Source organism: Protopterus annectens, chromosome 1.part2 (genome assembly GCF_019279795.1).
Source record: "Protopterus annectens isolate FY-2018-M chromosome 1.part2, PAN1.0, whole genome shotgun sequence".
NCBI lineage: Eukaryota > Metazoa > Chordata > Ceratodontiformes > Protopteridae > Protopterus > Protopterus annectens.
The window spans coordinates 197,902,338-197,920,427 of record NC_056727.1 but is presented as its reverse complement, the minus strand read 5'-3'; positions in this window follow the sequence as shown (position 1 = coordinate 197,920,427).

Here is an 18,090-nt window from a genome sequence, read left to right as displayed (position 1 = left end):
GAGGTCTAAATCTGTGTTGAGAGGGGGTGGGACTTTCCTGAAGTGGATAATTAAGAAGTTGTCTATGAGTGCGTTTCTCTAGGACTTTTGAGAGAGGGGAGAGGATGGCTATCGATCAGTAATTGGAAGGGTCGATGGAGTTACCTCCTTTGTAAAGTGGAATTGTATAAAAGGATTTTCAAAGTTCAGGGACTGAGGATTCTTTGATAGGATGGTTGATAAGGATTGAGATAGTATATGCTATAGAACTGGCTGCAAGTTTGAGAAATGGGGCTAGGCTGTTGAAAGAGGGAGAGCATGGTTTAAGTTTCTGCAAAAGGGATTTTATGTAGGCAGTGGAAACAGGTTTCAGGGAGAAGGCTGTCCAGAGACAGGTGGTGCAGGGGGTTGGAGGTTGTTTTTGGTTGTTGTCAGGGGGCATTAGTTTGCTGATAGAATCTATGAAGTAGTTATTTAGTAGAATGGCAGTTTCAAGAGGTGTTTTATTAGGTAAAGGGTTGGGGATAGCAGGTTTCCCTGGATGGAGAATATTGTTAATAGTGTGCCAATTTTTTTGGGGTGATTAGAATACTGGGTAGATTGGGCTTCTTGATAGAATTTTATTTTGTCCTGGATAATATGTTTTTTAGTAAGGTTTCTTTGTATTTAAGGAGGAGAGAAGAAGATTTTGACTTTATTCATTGTTTCCAGGTGCCGTTTCTAAGTTTCATAGTAGAAAGGGTATCTTTAGAGAGCCAGGAAGTGAGATTCGATTTGATCCTAATTTTCCTGATGATTGCTAGAGCATTTAGTATGTCTAGGAAAATATTGTTAAACTCAAGAACAGCATCATTTAGAGGAAGGTTATACAGGTGAGACCAATTGACAAGGGAGAGTTGGTTGTTGAAAGTTTCGCATTGAAGTTGGACAGGTTGTGGCATTTTATAGAGGTGTGTTTTGGGGGTCAGAGAAGGTAGTCTTAATATTGAGATAGGGAGGTGATCACTTAATGAGTCTGTAAAGTGGTGGGGTTATAGTACAGGTTAGGGTTGGAAGTTAAGATCCAATAAAGAGTGGATCTGGAGTTTTTGTGGATGCGAGTGGGAGAAGAAATAAGTTGAGTGCAACTGAAAAGGTTAATACTAAGGCTAGGGGAGTTGGGGAGAGTTTATTCCAATCAATATTGATGTCACCTAGTATGATTATCTCATATGATATATGTTGGGAGATCCAGAATAATATATATTCAAGAACTGGAATATTATTGCCAGGAGGTATATAGACAGATGCTATAGCAGGTTTTTTGTGTGGGTTAAGGTGATAGTTTAGAAAGATAAGTTCTGCCGGGGAGAAGTCAGGAAGGGGTAGGAAGAGGGAGGAGAGGTTAAGATGCTCTGCATACAGGTTGGCAACACCTCTCCCTTTTTTAGAAAGTCTATGTTGCTGGAAAATGTTATAGCCACATGGTAGAATTTCTGAGTTTGTGATATGAGGTTTGAGCCAGGTTTCTGAGAGAGTTAAGATGTGGTAAGAGGGGTGGGCAACACAAGAGTGAAATTCTGTTATTTTGTTTGGAAGACTTTGTAGGTTTATGGAGTAGATTGACAGGTGTTTAGCTGGGGATGTGGGGAGTTGGTGCCCTTTAAGTGAGGTGGAGGTGATAGAGTTGACGGAAGGGGATGGACCAGGATTGGGGTGGATGTCCTCATCTAGTAGGAGTGTTATAGGAAGTAATTAGGTTTAGAGAAGAAAGAAAAATAGGTTTGAGCATATGTGTGTGTTTGTTTGACCTTATGTTCAGGGGAAGAGAGAGAATGGCTGAAATGTTTTAATTTGTGAAACTGAATGTCGAATGTATTAAAGAGGGAGGGGGAGATAGGGATGTTCAGGGTTATATTGTAGGATGATGTAACATGGGTGAGAGTGGGTGATAGTGGAGAGTACTGTAGTTTAGTGTGATAAGATGGTAACCCAGAGAGGAGGAACAGAAAGAGGGTTAAAAAGAAGTATACTACCATGTTGTTATTTTGTGTGGGTGTATAATTGAGATGAGGGGAGTGGAGTTATTGATTGTAGGGAAGATTTTCTTAAGAAAGTACAAAAATGAGCCATATGTAAGAGGAGGGAGAAAGAAAGTTAGAAAGAAGAAAGAATGAAAGTGTTAGTGATGATAATCAGGGATGGCAGAAAGTGGAGAGTGGAAAATTGATTTGAACTATGGTGCTAGAAGGAAGTAAGGGGAGTGATGTAGGAAATTGAGAGCAGGTAGGGGAGGAGTTTGTTTATCAGGGCAAGGATTTATGATTATTGAATAATTAGAGTGAAGGGAGGGTCTTTACAGGAGGCTTAGGCTATAAAGCTAGAGTATACATGGGGTGGGACTGAATGGGGTAGGGTAGGGGAGCGGAGTGAGCCCGAGCGGAGCAAGGGAAAATGGAGTGAGTAGAGCCACAGCCGAGCAAGATCATCAAAGAAAAACTATCAGTTTATAGGTATAGTACCATAGTTTCAATTTAAGCCCACATATAGTTACCCAAAGTATGTGGACATGTGAATAAGGGTTATATTGCATATCAGATGATCTCAATGGGCACAAAGTTCTTAGTCCTTGTATGAGGATTTTACTGTTGAGAAACAAAAGATTATGTTTGGGTACCTTTTCTGCTTTTAACATTTATTCTATGCTGCAATAACTGGTTGGCTGACTGTACAAAAGGGAAGAGATATATTATGAAGGTGAGGGAATATAGTTAGTTAGATAGAAGAAGAGTAGAAAGTAACATCAGCAAGTGGGCATGATAAAGTAAGCATTGGTAATGATAAACAATTGCATTTAGGAACCACTGGTTAAAGTGTTGCATCTGCAATATAGTTATGTGGCTTTAAAATAAACAGTATGCATGTTAACAGAGTTTTGAGCAATGCAGTATATGAGCCAACATAGCCATCACTGCAATAGACACTACTGAATTTTGTACTCGAATGACAATTGTCTGTGTTTTCTTAGTTACACTCCTGCCTTAGTACCAAGCAATTACAATACAGGTTGAACAATTATCGGCCAGTACATGAGAGTATTAAATCAGGCTTAAATAATGCATATATACATGTTAGGAAAAGATTAGTTTAGTATTGCATAAATTGCATGCTATGAAAACAGAACACATTAGTTGTTTATTCACTTGCCTGGCATCCACACAAAGTGGGAGGGGACTGGTGTTCTTACACGGTTCTAACAAGTTTTTAAAAATGGTGCCCTGCCTTCCACAGCTATTTGTAAGTTCTTATTGGGGGAGGGGATTGCAAACAGCAGCTGTATGTTGGAAAGACTAATGGGACAAGATACAGTAAGCCCGTGCCCAATGAGGATGAGGCACATTAAGCCTGAGCCTCAGCCGAGCAAGATCATCAAAGAAAAAAATATCAGTTTACAGGTATAGTACCATAGTTTCAATTTAAGCCCACATATAGTTACCCAAAGTATGCGGACATGTGAATAAGGGCTATACTGTATATTGGGTGATCTCAATGGATACAAAGATATTAGTCCTTACATGAAGATTTTACTATTGGGAAACAAAAGATTACGTTTGGGCACCTTTAATGCTTTTTACATTTATTCTCTGTTAATGTGTGGTAATTCTGAGGCTTTTACTGTGCCTGGGATTGTTGCATGCCACTACAGTGGTATTAGTTTAACAGTAAATACAGAAACACAAAGAATGACTGTTTACATAATGGTATGTACTCTTCGCTGGAGTCCCGTAGCTTTCTGGTAGGAGATAGCCCAAGAGCATTTGATTTCCATTGGTTGACTTGAAATTTTGCTGGGGAACACAAGAGGATCTTCCACTTAGTAGGGGAACTGCTACTGGCTGCAATAACTGGTTGGCTGATCTACACTGGAGTCCTGTAGCTTTCTGGTAGGAGATAGCCAGAGACCATTTGAATTCCTTTGGTTGACTTGAAATTTTGCTGGGGAACACAAGTGGAACTTCCATTTGGTAGGGAAACTGCTACTGGCTGCAATAACTGTTTGGATGACTGGCATGCACACAGCACAGAGGGGACTGGTGTTCCTACATGGGTTCTAAGAAGTTTTCGTGCAGGTGTGCATTGTGGCATATATATGCCATGAAAACCTGTCGACTAGCCAGGATTGCTTGTAATTAAAACTACAGGTGTAACACTGTCCCTCTTAACACCTCCAAAAGATGCTAATTTTTGAGGAACGCATGCTTGGTTCCCCTTATAGATTAATGACAAATCATGACAGTTGTACAAGTGTGCTCTTGCAGAACCATGTACAATAACTCACAATCACTTAGTTTGTCAATGACACAGAGTACTGGTAATATTATTTTGATATTGTCCATGATTGTGTGTGCTTCTGTCTACTGTTGTCCATGACCCTGTTGCTATGTGTCTGACTTGCTTGAGACCTAGGCTGACATTACATTCATATTGAAGGAAATCATTTTGCGCATGTTCACAATATGCACCTATCCCCTATTGTATATACCATCCTTGATAAATGTCTTCTCCATGATCATGTCAGGATGCTTATATCACACAAAAACTCTTCTCCATTGATATGTCACCCTGTGTGGCAGTCACATAATATAGAATAACTGTGTATTGATATGACTATACCCACACAGGAGGTGTAAAAGCAGTACTGGCTGTGTTATGCAGATATGTGAGTACTGTACATGCTACAACTGTCTTGTCTTTGTGGTATACGTACATCGAAATGTCTTCATCTGGTGTACATTACCATATTTAACTTGTCCTCTTCCTCTGTGTTCATTCCTACAATTCATGTATATGGCCCTGTTCAATACATACACTTCCCGAGAATAATTACATATAATTCAGTCTATGTAGCCTTGCTGATCACCACCAAAACGTTTATTCTGTATGCCTAAAACATGTTTCCATAGTACTCCACACTGACTAAACATTTTTATAATATGTTATAATGGTACTTACATATTATCGCAACCACATTCTAAACGATTACCTCTGGCAGCCATTCAAGCTATCGTTTTAAACTGCATGCTTCTTCGTCCTATTTTTTTTTTGGGGTGGCTGGTTCTAAGTGAAGCACATATGTCTATTTTTATCAAGTTATTATTAATAGTACATGTTTCAGTTGTCTGATATATCTAATTTACATATTTTTTCCAGAATGTGCTGATGTTTACCTCATAATTTTTGGGTTGTTCCTAATAAAGTGTTTTGTTTTCTGGCAGTCGTTGAGGATTGAAGTCCTCATTTTTTTTTCAGGTTGTTCCTAATAAAATGTTTGGTTTTCTGGCAGTCACTGAGGATTGAAGTGCCTAAGTAATGACATACCTATGAATGTAGACTTCCTATCATTCAAGAAAATGCATGCTAACACAAACCATGTTATTGTAGCAGCTTTCCAAGTTTGTAACAGCAATGTCTAAAAATCTGTCCTTGTTTTATTTTTTTTATCTACCCTGTCTCCCACTATTATGTTTTGTTTTTGGGCAGATATATTGAACTCATAGGTTTGGAGGTATGTGTAACAGTGTTAAAAAGATACTGTTGTTCATCAGAAACAGAAAATATTCTTGATGTAGCTCATCGAACTTCTACCTCCTGATGGCATCACCATTTGGGGGGGTCTATCAGCATCTTTCTTTCTTGTTTTAACGCATATATTTTTCATTCTGTTATAAACAACCATGAAGAAAATGAGGGGTTACAGTAATTAAAACATTGCCGTGATCAAACGGTGTTACATTAGAAGTGGAATAAAAAGTAAACTGAAAGCACAGTTGAATATCAGCAGGAGTTTCAGTCAGAAAAATAAAGATCATACAGTGCAACTTGCATGCTGACAAGCATAACATTTTATACCATCTTCATGTGCTCAATATCCATATACTTTGTGTTTTAAACATTACATCCTAAAAAAGGTGGATTTTCTTTCCCAAAGAAAATGATAGCTTGAAGGGCTGCCACAGTACATCAACTGTGAGTTGATTAGAATGTGGTTGCGATAATATGTAAGTACTGTTATAACTTTAATAGTTGCCTTATATTAAGCCCTGGCAATCATTGTGGTTGCCCGCACAATCACTCAGAACAGTTTCCCCAGTAGGTAAACATGTCTGCATATCTGCAGGTGTTTATTTTACTTTACATGGTTTCCTGGCCAGCCATGAAATCACTCTTGTATTTATGTAAACGTGATGTGTGGTGTACATATGGAATTAGCACTGCTTCTCGTTGTGCAAACACATAAACTCCATGTAGGCTTGGCATTAAGCCTGCAGAGAGTTTATTGACTCCCCAGGTTAATATATTTCATTTAATTAAACTTGTAAGTGTATTTCTAAATGCTATGCAAATACTTCCTGTAAGAGAATGTCATTAAATTGTAAGGAATAGAACCGGTAAATTGGCAGACTATATAAGTTAAGAATTTTATTGTATTTTCTTAACCTTGCTTGGTATATACATTGCTGTGTTAACTGAATATCAGATCTAAGTAATATGCTAATTAGAAGTGTTAAAGTATTGGTGATTTTGTTTTCTTTACTCTTGTGTAAAACAGGTAATTTATGAAGCAAGTAACACTTAAAGAAAGCTTGAGAACAAAAAAAAATGTTCCAGTAGTGTCAGAATGCAGGATTCTTGCTTGCCTTGCTTTCTGCATTGAGCTGTTCTGAAGAAAATCTAGGTCAAAGTTTATCACTGATGCTTGTGAAAACAGAAAATAACTTTCTTTTTCTTTCTTTTTCTTCAAGTATATATGTGAGAGGTCTACTCAAAATAACATTTTTTTCTTTTAATTACAAGTGAAGAATTGGTAAAACAAAAGCTATAGTAATCTTTTATAATGAGCTGCTGCTAACATATAATTTGCTCACATTTGCTAAATGTTAATAGCTTATGTTGTACTATTCTTAACTCTAACTGTACATACTAATAGAATGAATTAAAGTTTGATGTTTGTTACTGATTAGAAAAAGTTAAAAGAATTAAGAAGAATGAGAAACTTATAGAGGAAATTAACAGCTGCTGTTTGGTGTGAGCATCATTTTCACATGCTGCAATCAAATTCTAATGTCAGGATGTGGAGCTTGGATCAGAACAGAAGTCCACAAAGGCTAAACACACACACACATTCAAATTAAATAAGCAGGATTTTTTATATATAGTTAAGATTGCTTGTAATAGTAGTATTAATAAGAAGAGAAAACATATTATAAATAATATGCAAAGCACAATGAATGAAATTTCTAATATGCAAGAATAATAAAAGAGCAGTATCAGTAAGTTAAGAAGTATATACAGATAGTATAATTTCTAATAGAGAGTTGATGATTAAATAACTCTTTAATGGGAGAGTTTAGAAATACAAGTTATATAGTATAAGGTAAAATATTAGTAGAAAAATGAGACAGAAAAAATATATATTTAAATAAACTGCTTATAAGAAAACTATGTATTACATATATCTGTATATGGCAGAGATGTGAATGCACAAGATCTCATATAATTTACATAGAAAATCATATAAAAATATTTAAAAATAATCTGAAAGCTGAAATTTGAAGTTTGGCCATGTGAACTTTGAAGCCTTTTGCATATTGTATGTTATTAAATTCAATAAGACTACATGAAGTAACTCATTTCATAAGTCAGAACTGAAATGTGAGTACTATATTGCAGAATCAGTACATCTATTTTGACAGAAAGTAAATTTGATTTGTTAATATGTTTGAACCCAGGAAGAAAGAATGGGATTTGAATTAAGCACATTGTAACTTTTGAATACAATATAGACTGCAAATAGTTTTTGACACCATAGAAATAGCAAAACATTCTCGTTGACCTCAGTAATGTACATATTTTTATAAAGCAGTTTAATAAGCTAAAGAGTTTTGAAATATTTTGATATTTGTCATGTTAAGAGCATTACAGAATTTTGAGATATAGACACTTGTACTTTAAAAATTAATTCAGAGCTTTTGTTGATCTATAAAATGTGCATATATCTTTTAGCATGACAAATACATATGTGCATAAATTTCCCTTTTATATAATAGTTTGGTATGATAAGATTAGTTGATACCTATAAGTTTAAAGATATGTTTATCCCTTCAGACCCCAATCTGTTCTACTTATTTAGTGATTTAGTTATAATAATAGTGCAAAACCAAATGTCCTTTCTCTCGGAGGATTTGGCATGCTGCCTTGGTCATCCCTTCTCTCATAGGATTTGACTAATTTAGTTATAATAATGTTGAATGAGTGAATAATTTAAGAATATTTAATGGTTAATTTATACTACTATTACATAAATAGGTATAGAGTACACTATGTGTTGGATTATTTAATATTTATGATTAATAGAAGAGGATTATTCATTTTAATGTAGTAATGGGGACTATTTTAAATGGCAAAATATATAACTAATTTAATTGCCTCTTATTATTTTTAACTTATGTATAATATTACATTAATTATTTGTAAGTCATGGTAGCTTTTGGCTATTTTTGGATGAATTTTTAGGTATTGTTAGGTAGGGAGATAGTATAGTAGTTTGTCTATCCAATAGGTAAACTAGGAACTTTGGTATCCATGGTAGGTTGTATTTTATTAGCAATAGATACAGTAATAGCTGTAGACTCATCTTTGCTTTTGTTATCTACAAGTTTTAGTAGTTTGGCTTGTAGAAAGGAAGAATTCAAAAAATGTGGAGTGTTAAGATAGTGTTGGAGGAATGCATTAGAGTCTGTTATATAATTACATTAATATGGTGGATAAATATGTCATATTATCTTTTAAAACAAATCTTTTTAAATACACAATATGCATAATTGTATTCTATTATGTATTAATCTAAATGGATTAAATAATGGCAACAAAAGGAAATCATTAACAAGATATCTAAAATTAAATAGAGGAGATGTTATATTATTGCAAGAGACTCGCATGTTAGATAAAGATATAAAATATTTAAATAATTTAGGCTACAAAATGCTATCATCTGCTTCTTTTAACAAAAAGAGGAGAAGAACTGCTATACTTTGGAGAAAAATCTATGTAATGCCTAAGGTCATGGAATCTGTTAATGATCCCAAAGGAATGTATACATTTGTGATAGTTAAATATAATGGCACACTGTATACATTAGCTAATTTTTACAGGATCTCTAGAATAGGTGTAAGAGTGGCTAAAGATCACTTAAACTTACTACAAAGTCTTTGGAAGGGTAGTTTAATTTTAGCAGGGATTTTAACTGCATATACAGGTGAACAGAAGGAAGCTAAAATACCAGCATCAGCAAAAGCACTACACATATGGATTAGTAATAATAATTTAGTTGATTTAATAGTGAAAACAGACGATAAGTCATTGTTCTTCACTCATTATTCTTATGCACATGGGATACAAACTAGATTTGATAGGCTTTATACTTCTACAGATTTACTTAATAAAGTGCATTATTGTAAAACTATTCATTGTCTTTTATCTGATCATAATGTAATAAGTATTACTATATTAATGGATATAATGAAATTTTATTTTTTGTATAAAATCCCAGTATATATGATGAAATAAAATGAATTTAAGAGTTCCATTACCTTATGGAACCAATCAATATATTTTTTTCTTTGAATGATAATGGTCAGGTTAGTAAAGTCATACAACGGGACTCCTTAAAAATGAATATTAAAGATAGAATGGGAAGTTGGTCTAGTAATAAAATGAAAGAGTGGGATAAAGAGTTGTTAGAAATATAAGATGAAATACACAAAGTGAGGTCTGAACAACAAGCAAAGAAATTTGATAATACTAAAATCATTAAAAATAATGAAAATATATAAAAAAGTTTTAATGCATAAAGTGGAGATTGCTTTAGAAAAAATAAAATTGCACAGTTATGGCATGACTTCAAAAATATGCATAAATAAGCTAGTAGAGGTAAAATGTTAAGCAAAAAGGTACAGATCAATAATATCCCAAATCCACACACTAATACGTTTGCTTCAGACATTGAGGAAATGCTTAATATTTTTAAAATAATCCATGAGGATCTTAACAAAGATAAAATAATAATCATAATGATTACAAAAATGATAAGTATTTAAAGAAAAATGTTACTAATAAACTTAATGACCAACAAATATGTTTGTTGAATAAATCTATTCCCCTAATAGAAGCTAAAGAAGCTTTAAAGAAAGGGAAAATGGTAGAATTCCAGGGTTAGATGGTTTAAGTATGGAATTAAATAGTCTGTTTCAGTTAAATATTTTAGAATTACAGAGTGACAATTTCAGGATAATTCAGAGTGACAAAATAATTCCTCCCTCATGGAAATTTTCTATAATTTTACCTATACTTAAACAAGGAAAGGATAACAAGTATGTTTCCTTATATATATATATATATATATATATATATATATATATATATATATATATATATATATATATATATATCCTTATTAAATGCAGACTATAAATTATTTACTTCCATCTTCACTACAAGATTAAGATGTATAGTAGATAAATTAATTGATAAAAATCAAACAGGATTTATAGTCAATAGATTAATGTATGATAATATAAAAAGGGTAGTAACTATCTTACATTTAGTTAAATGAATGAACAAGAATGTGGCCCTAATTAGCTTAGATGTTGAGAGAGCTTTTGAGTCTTTAGATTTGAACTACTTGTTTAAAACTTCAGAAGCGTTTGCATTTCCAGAACAATTTATTGGAATATTAAAAAAACCTATATAGAGACACCAAAGTATATGTTAAAATTGAGTCTTACATTTCTCAAAGATTCACTTTAAATGGAGGTACAAAACAAGGGTGACCCTTGTCCCATCTACTATTTGCATTAGTTATCGAACCCTTAGCTAATAGTATAAAAAGCAATGAAAAAGTTAATGGCTTCTCAATTAACAAGAATTGTCAATCTAAAATGCAGCTTTTTGCAGATAATATTTTACCAAGTACAGGAGACTTAAATTATTCAACTGAAGAAATAAATGAGGAAATTGAAAAGTTTCAAGAAGTATCACTGATATTTAATAATAATAAAACTGAAACTTTAGTCTTAAATCAAACACTAGATAGTAATTTTAAAGATTAATATAAATATAACTGGGAAGGTAAATAATCAACATTTTTAGGAATAAACATTTATCAAGATATGAGCAAGGTTATTAATAATAATTTTGAAAAAAATAATTGCAGAAATGTTACTTATTAAAAAGTGGAATGACTGCTTTTTCTACTTTTGATGATAGGGTAGTATTTATTAAAATGCTTATATTACTGAAGATTATATATATGCATATGTGTATGTATGTATATATATATATATATATATATATATATATATATATATATATATATATATATATATATATATATATATATATTTTTTTTTACATTCAATAACTTTAATACCTGGCAAAAATAACTCTTTTAAAGAAAATAGAAAAAAGGTTAACTTCATTCTTATGGTATCCTAAAAAGCTAAGGATTGCTTGTAGAAACCATATAGGGTTATGGAAGTATGGTGGTATTAGCTTTCCAGATGTAAAATCATATTCTATTGCTGCAAAATTTAACTCTATTATACTATGGATAGACTCAACCTACAATAGTCAATGGAAAACCATTCAGGAGCAAATTATATTAAATTCTTATGCATTTATCAAATATGATAAATTAGAAATATGTAACAATCCTTTCATTTGGGTAATAAAATTTACCTTAGAAGAAAATGTATTTCAGTCTTTAGACTCTGCATATATGAAATTAATTCTTAAAAAAGTTAAGAAATATGTTTTTAAGACTCCAATATTATCAAAATAGATTGTTTTTTGCTTTCCCATTACACACACCTCTAGACTTAATCAAACTCAGAACAATGTTAAAATGAATTTATTAAAAAGGAATGGATTTGTATTATGGTCTGATTGCTTTGAAAAAGGAAAAGCTAAGCTACCAGAGTATTTAATGAAAGATTATAAGTTGGATGGAATTGTTAACCAGTTAACATTATCCATCAGTAAGAAATTAAATGAATGTGTAGATAATATGAGTGAAGACGAACGGAACACTGTTCCCGCATTATATGAATATATGAATGCTATCATTGAAGGTAAATTGACCTGCAAAGGAAGCTTGTCCAAGTTATATAAGTTAATTATAAATAATAAAAATAATTTTGATGCAAAATTCTGGATTCAATGATTCAGTAGATGGTAAGAATAAAATTTAAGCCAGTTAGTCAAACTTCTTCAAGTTTATAATGGAAAGATTTTATGTGGAAATATATACATATAATGCTTGCTACTCCCTACAAAAATCTCTAAATTTAGTAAAATGACTTCTTCAGTTTTTTGGAGATGTAGTAAAGTTGTAAAAGCTGACTGGACACACATGATTATAGATTATGAAAATTTATATGTCTATTGGGAAGAGATAAGTATGTTTTTTAAGGGGTTATAGTCTGATAAATGTTCTTTAACTAGATCAATAATATTAATGAATGTTCCACTTCATTCATCTGTAAAAGCCAAATGACAAAATATCCTCTGGGGTTTACTGGCATTAGCTAGTAAAGTTATTACAAAAAATTGCAAATTGAACTCAGTTCCTACATTCAAATATTTTTTGAATTTAGCAGAAGTACTATTTAAAACTAAAAAAGAAGTGACCAGAATAAGATCTATAAATCATACTAAGACGTTTAGTGGTTGGGATAGCCTTGAAATGTTGCTTTTAAAATACCAAGACTCTTAGTGTGTTAATTGTATAAGATTACCTTGATGATTCAATGTATTCCTAACATTGTATAACAGTATGTGATGTTGAATTTCTTCTTTTTATGTATATATTTTAAATATGTTAAATTAATACATGTTTTAAAACAATTCTAGGGGAATATGTAAGATTATTTATTTGCTAATTACAATGTTTTCTACATACAATTATAGAACATTTCCAAAATATGTAAGATATAAGCATTGTCTTTCATGGGGATTCATTAACATCATGTACACATAACAATGGAGTTAACAAGTCTGGCCATCTTTGTGTGATGAACAGCATTGCTAATCAAATAAGCAAGAAGCATGATGAGCAGCCTCAGCTGGAACCCAAAGCATAAGTTTGTGGCCACACTAAGGAAGGCAGGGCTCATATACACAATGAAAATGAATGAGTGTACACAAACCTGAGATCTGTGAGTGTGCACGCATAACACAGCAACAGATAGGTCAATCAGGAATACATAAAGCAAAGGAAGCCTACCAACAACTGAACAAGGATGGTTGATATTGTTGCACATTGCATTAGCTGCAATAATGGGCATGTGGAACTTCACTGACATTGTCATTCACATTAAGAAAGAAAAAAATGTATTGTTGGAAAAGACATTCAATTAACACAAGTTTAAAAGTTATTATGATATTATAATAGAAAAGCAAATACATAAATGGGTGGACAGGTTGGAAAAAAAGGAACACCTGGACTTACTGCCTATACATGTACTGATAGGTTTACCTTTAAAACCATGAATCACAGGGTTTGAGTGGTGATATGAGCGACTCGAAACCACGAAACTGAAAATGTCGACAGACCTACATGTTAAAAAAACAGTAAATCGAACAGCAGATTCGCTGCTTTTCAAACTTTATTATTCTAACTCCAAGATCGCACTACAGTGGGGAAAGGAACCATTTCCCGATCCCCACTCTAGTGCAATCTGCCCCAGAATGTCGAATGTGCAATGAGCGAATCTCACCGTGCATTCGCTCATTGCACATTCAAACCTTTTTCCATTCGGCGTTTGCAAACCTTGCACACTCCCTTTCAGAAATGTTCTGTTTGCCCTTCTGCAATATGCAGTTTTAAAGGTAAACCTACTGATACGATAACGCTTGTGCCCATAATATGCATGCTGTGAAGGGTAGGAAGTGAGCTACAGAACACATCCAAATCATTATACATTGTAATCCACAAGGATATACCACAGAAACAGAAATGTCATATTGAACAGAAAATAAATAAACATGCTGCGCTGTTACAGATTTGTAAAATATAACTGATATGACGCATGTACATGGGAGATGTAGGACATATAAAAAAAAACGTACTTAAATGGAAATCTTTCCAGCCACAAGTCACATGGTGGCAGTTCATTAATAAAAGTTGTATGTCAGTATATGGCTATGGACATGATTACAAATGTAATAGCAAGACTACTTATGGGTATTACCTCCTAGGAGAAGTAATAACAACATGTATGCCTAATTTCATCATTATGTAAGGACGACCACTGGATGCACAGTTTCAAAGTATTAACTAATTATGTACCTAAGTAATCATCATAGTAGGTGCACACTACGTGCTGCTGCTGCTGCATATGTACACAGTTAACATGCTATGACAAAGTACACTTTGGAAGGATTTTTAATATCATCATGGAAAATGTCTACTGAATTCAGCATTGTGCAACAAATTCTAATACATATAGCACGACACACAGCATACCTCATAGATAGTTGCAACGCCACCATTGGGTTGTTAGTGTACTGTGGAACCTGTTACAATTTACATACAACAGTTCCACACATAATGCTGTTGGTGTCCTCAGCACATTGTTACCAACCTCCATGGTATGAGAGTCGGCAGAGTCATGTTACCAGAGGCAAATTCTCAGCAGTTTTTATCACTAAATGACAAATGACAATAAGTATTCCCCACCATTAATTTCTTACAATACTTTGTGCTAACCATCACACAATGAAAAATGCAATATATATATATATATATATATATATATATATATATATATATATATATATATATATCATTATACTGGGTATGCTCACAAAAAATACAGCAATTACTGGATGAACACAACCAGCCTATTGAAAAACCATATATAGTGTATCACATATCAAAATCTGTTGAATAAGACATTATTGACTGTTACCAGTATATTATGTGCAAAATAAAGAAAGACATTCACTACTTGATTTGAACATAAGCAATATACATCAAGATCCTCCTGACCTGTGCACTAACCGATGATGCCATACAGATATGTTAGTCTAGGAAGAGAAAAAGTAGCATTGATCATTAAAATTGCTGCACCCAGTGACTACAGTGTTTTGTGTACAGACAAACACAAAGCCATAAAATATCAGAATTTGCAGGCAGAAATGAGGGCAATGTATAGTATTGGTATCTACTCTTACAAAATTACAAAACACTGGAACGCTCTGCCTCACCCTATAACTAAAAACCCCAAATATCATGAATTTAAACACCTCCTAAAGGCACATCTAGCTGATCACTGGCTCTGATCCTGCCATACTCCTGGCTGACACAGCTCCTGCTGCTTCCTAATCATATCTCTAATTACTTCTCCCTCTCAAACTATCTCTTACCCCTCAGCCTCTGTTTCACATTCTGCACAATGCCTTTAATTGTCTCTTCACTAACTTAGTTTCTAATAACATCCTCCTTCAAATAGCTACTGAACTACTACCTATCCCAAGCTAACTTGATACTAGTAACAGTCTATCCTAGGCTAACTTGATACTGGTACGTATCAACCTGTCAACCTCTAGGCAATTAAATGCTCTGCCTCTTTGTAAATACTGCAGTTCTCTTTCTCACTATGAAAACATTGAATTGCACTGATCCTTAAACTGTGCTAACTCTGGACACCATAAATTCAAATTGTAAATACAGGTCAGACTTAAATTGTACTAACCCGGGACTCCAGAAAAATTCAATTTGTAAATTCATGTCATACTTACAACTTTGTTTTTAATCATTTTACTGTTTACTCCACTGTATATACATTGTAATTATTATTAGTTTGCTTATGTTATTGTAGTATAGATTTGTTTCTGTATGTCAGGAGCTTTTCTCCATGGGTCTCCACTGAAAATGGGCCCCGGGCCCAGTCGGACATTACCCAGTAAACAAATAAAATAAATAATAAATAAATAAATAAATAAATAAATAAATAGTAGGAGCAATGGGTGTTATAAAAAAGAGTTAACAATTGTACTTAGATATGTTACTGACACATGTAACTGGATATGAATTGCAAAAGGAGTCATTACTGGGCACATTGCGGGTGCTGCGCTGAGCACTTCTGGCTAACATCACAGATTGAAACAATACTAATTTCATGAACTTTAATCATACTTTGACTTAGGATGGTGTCCATTCCTGTCATAGTATTCGAAACCCAAAAAGACTTGGAGAAATTAAAACGAGTGAAATCATACCACAGTTGTCAGAAAACACACACACTTGAAAGGATAAGTTGACTGCTGTGCTTGAGTGCTCATGGCTTCCATAAAAGGGCATGCAAAAGCTGACCTTTATCTCTCCAGTTGTTTCCACTAAGTGAAACTTTAAGCACTGATCTCTTGGAGAAGCCATTCATGCCTGTTAGCACTCTCTTACACACTCAGTAGTTGCACCTTGCCACCCACTGACACCAAAGAACACACTTGAAGGGATTACATCAGCCTTGTATTTGAATGGTTATGGTTCCCCTAAAATGTGGTTTTAGGGCTCAAGATGCTTTAGTCATGTCAGTGTGATTCATCCTTATTGGCATCTGTTGAGTAAGCTAGTCCTATCTGTACTGTCTTACACACAATATTTATATATTGCAAAACTAGAACTCTTGCCTACATAGGTCTACACTCTATGGAGCTGTGTATTAACCATTGATTGCACTGATGAAGTCATAAGTAGTGGTGTCAGAAAACACTCACTTGAAGGGATGACTTCACTGTCATATGTCAACCCATATAGCTCACCTAAAATGGGGTTTAAGGGATCCAGATCCTGCAGCCGTGTAAGTGTTACCCTTAGGTTGACATATCCACATCACATCTGTTGATTAAGTCATTTCTATTGGCGTTTATCTGTTATACAAGCACAGTAGTCAGACATTGCTGGACTACTACACAATGCATTGCTGGAAAATAAAAAGTTAATAATTGTGATGATATCACCTTGTAATCGAACACATGGCACGAAGGAACATGAACTTCTGCACTCTGTTTATTAACTGTTAACACCACCAGGGAACTGACATTCCAAGGGTGTAAGTTGAGGTCTACAGTTTAATACATGAGTGGATATATACTTGCTTCTGGCAACCCTGTATATGATGCAGAATACAGTGTCCTTTTACTGGAGTAATGATTTTAGGCAAATATGTTTTTCTGTGAAAATTTTACCATAGAACATTTTTTTTAGTATAACTGTTGCATAATGAAGCCAAGCTTATTCATGAGGCTTATGGCAAAGTCTTAGCACGTGCATAATGATTTTTTGAGTTTTTGCCATAGGACATGAATTGCCAATTCTCTTCAGTCATTCCTGAAGACAGACAGTGATCTATGCCAACCGTTGTGCTCAGTAGAAGTCACACTAAAATTGTTGACCTTTTTGTGTGATAAACTACTGTTTTCAATAGCAACATTCTGCATTTGAACAAAGAAGAAGTCACAATACAACTGATGACCTTTGTGTGTGATGAGCTGTTGTATTCAGTGACAGCATTATGTATTTATATCATAACAAATATTGAGAAAAGGATCATGCAAAGTTTACAAGAAGTGATGCTGTCCACAGTATATAGCCATACAATGCACACTTGGAATCATTACAAATATATACCCCTGAACCAATGTTACAATAAGTTTTGAAAGTTAGGTTGCTGTTTTTTTCATATTTTCTTAATTCGTTTCTATCTTGCTGATCATTGTACCTCATACTATTGTACATGAACTACTGATTTCACACTATGTACACCAGTGTGTTTTTAGTATAATCATTGATATGAACATTGCAGGTGACAAAGGTTGCATACACAATTATACTGCAACACTGACATTATAAATTGCATGTGTAGTTCATCTTAAAATAAAGAAAAAAGATCATACATGTATTATGCCGGGTTCCCTACGTTAGACTGACAGCTCAGAAGATTGACACTCAAAACACCGATGCCAGAAGAACGAAACCTCAAAAACATGAAAGTTCACATGCCTGGCACA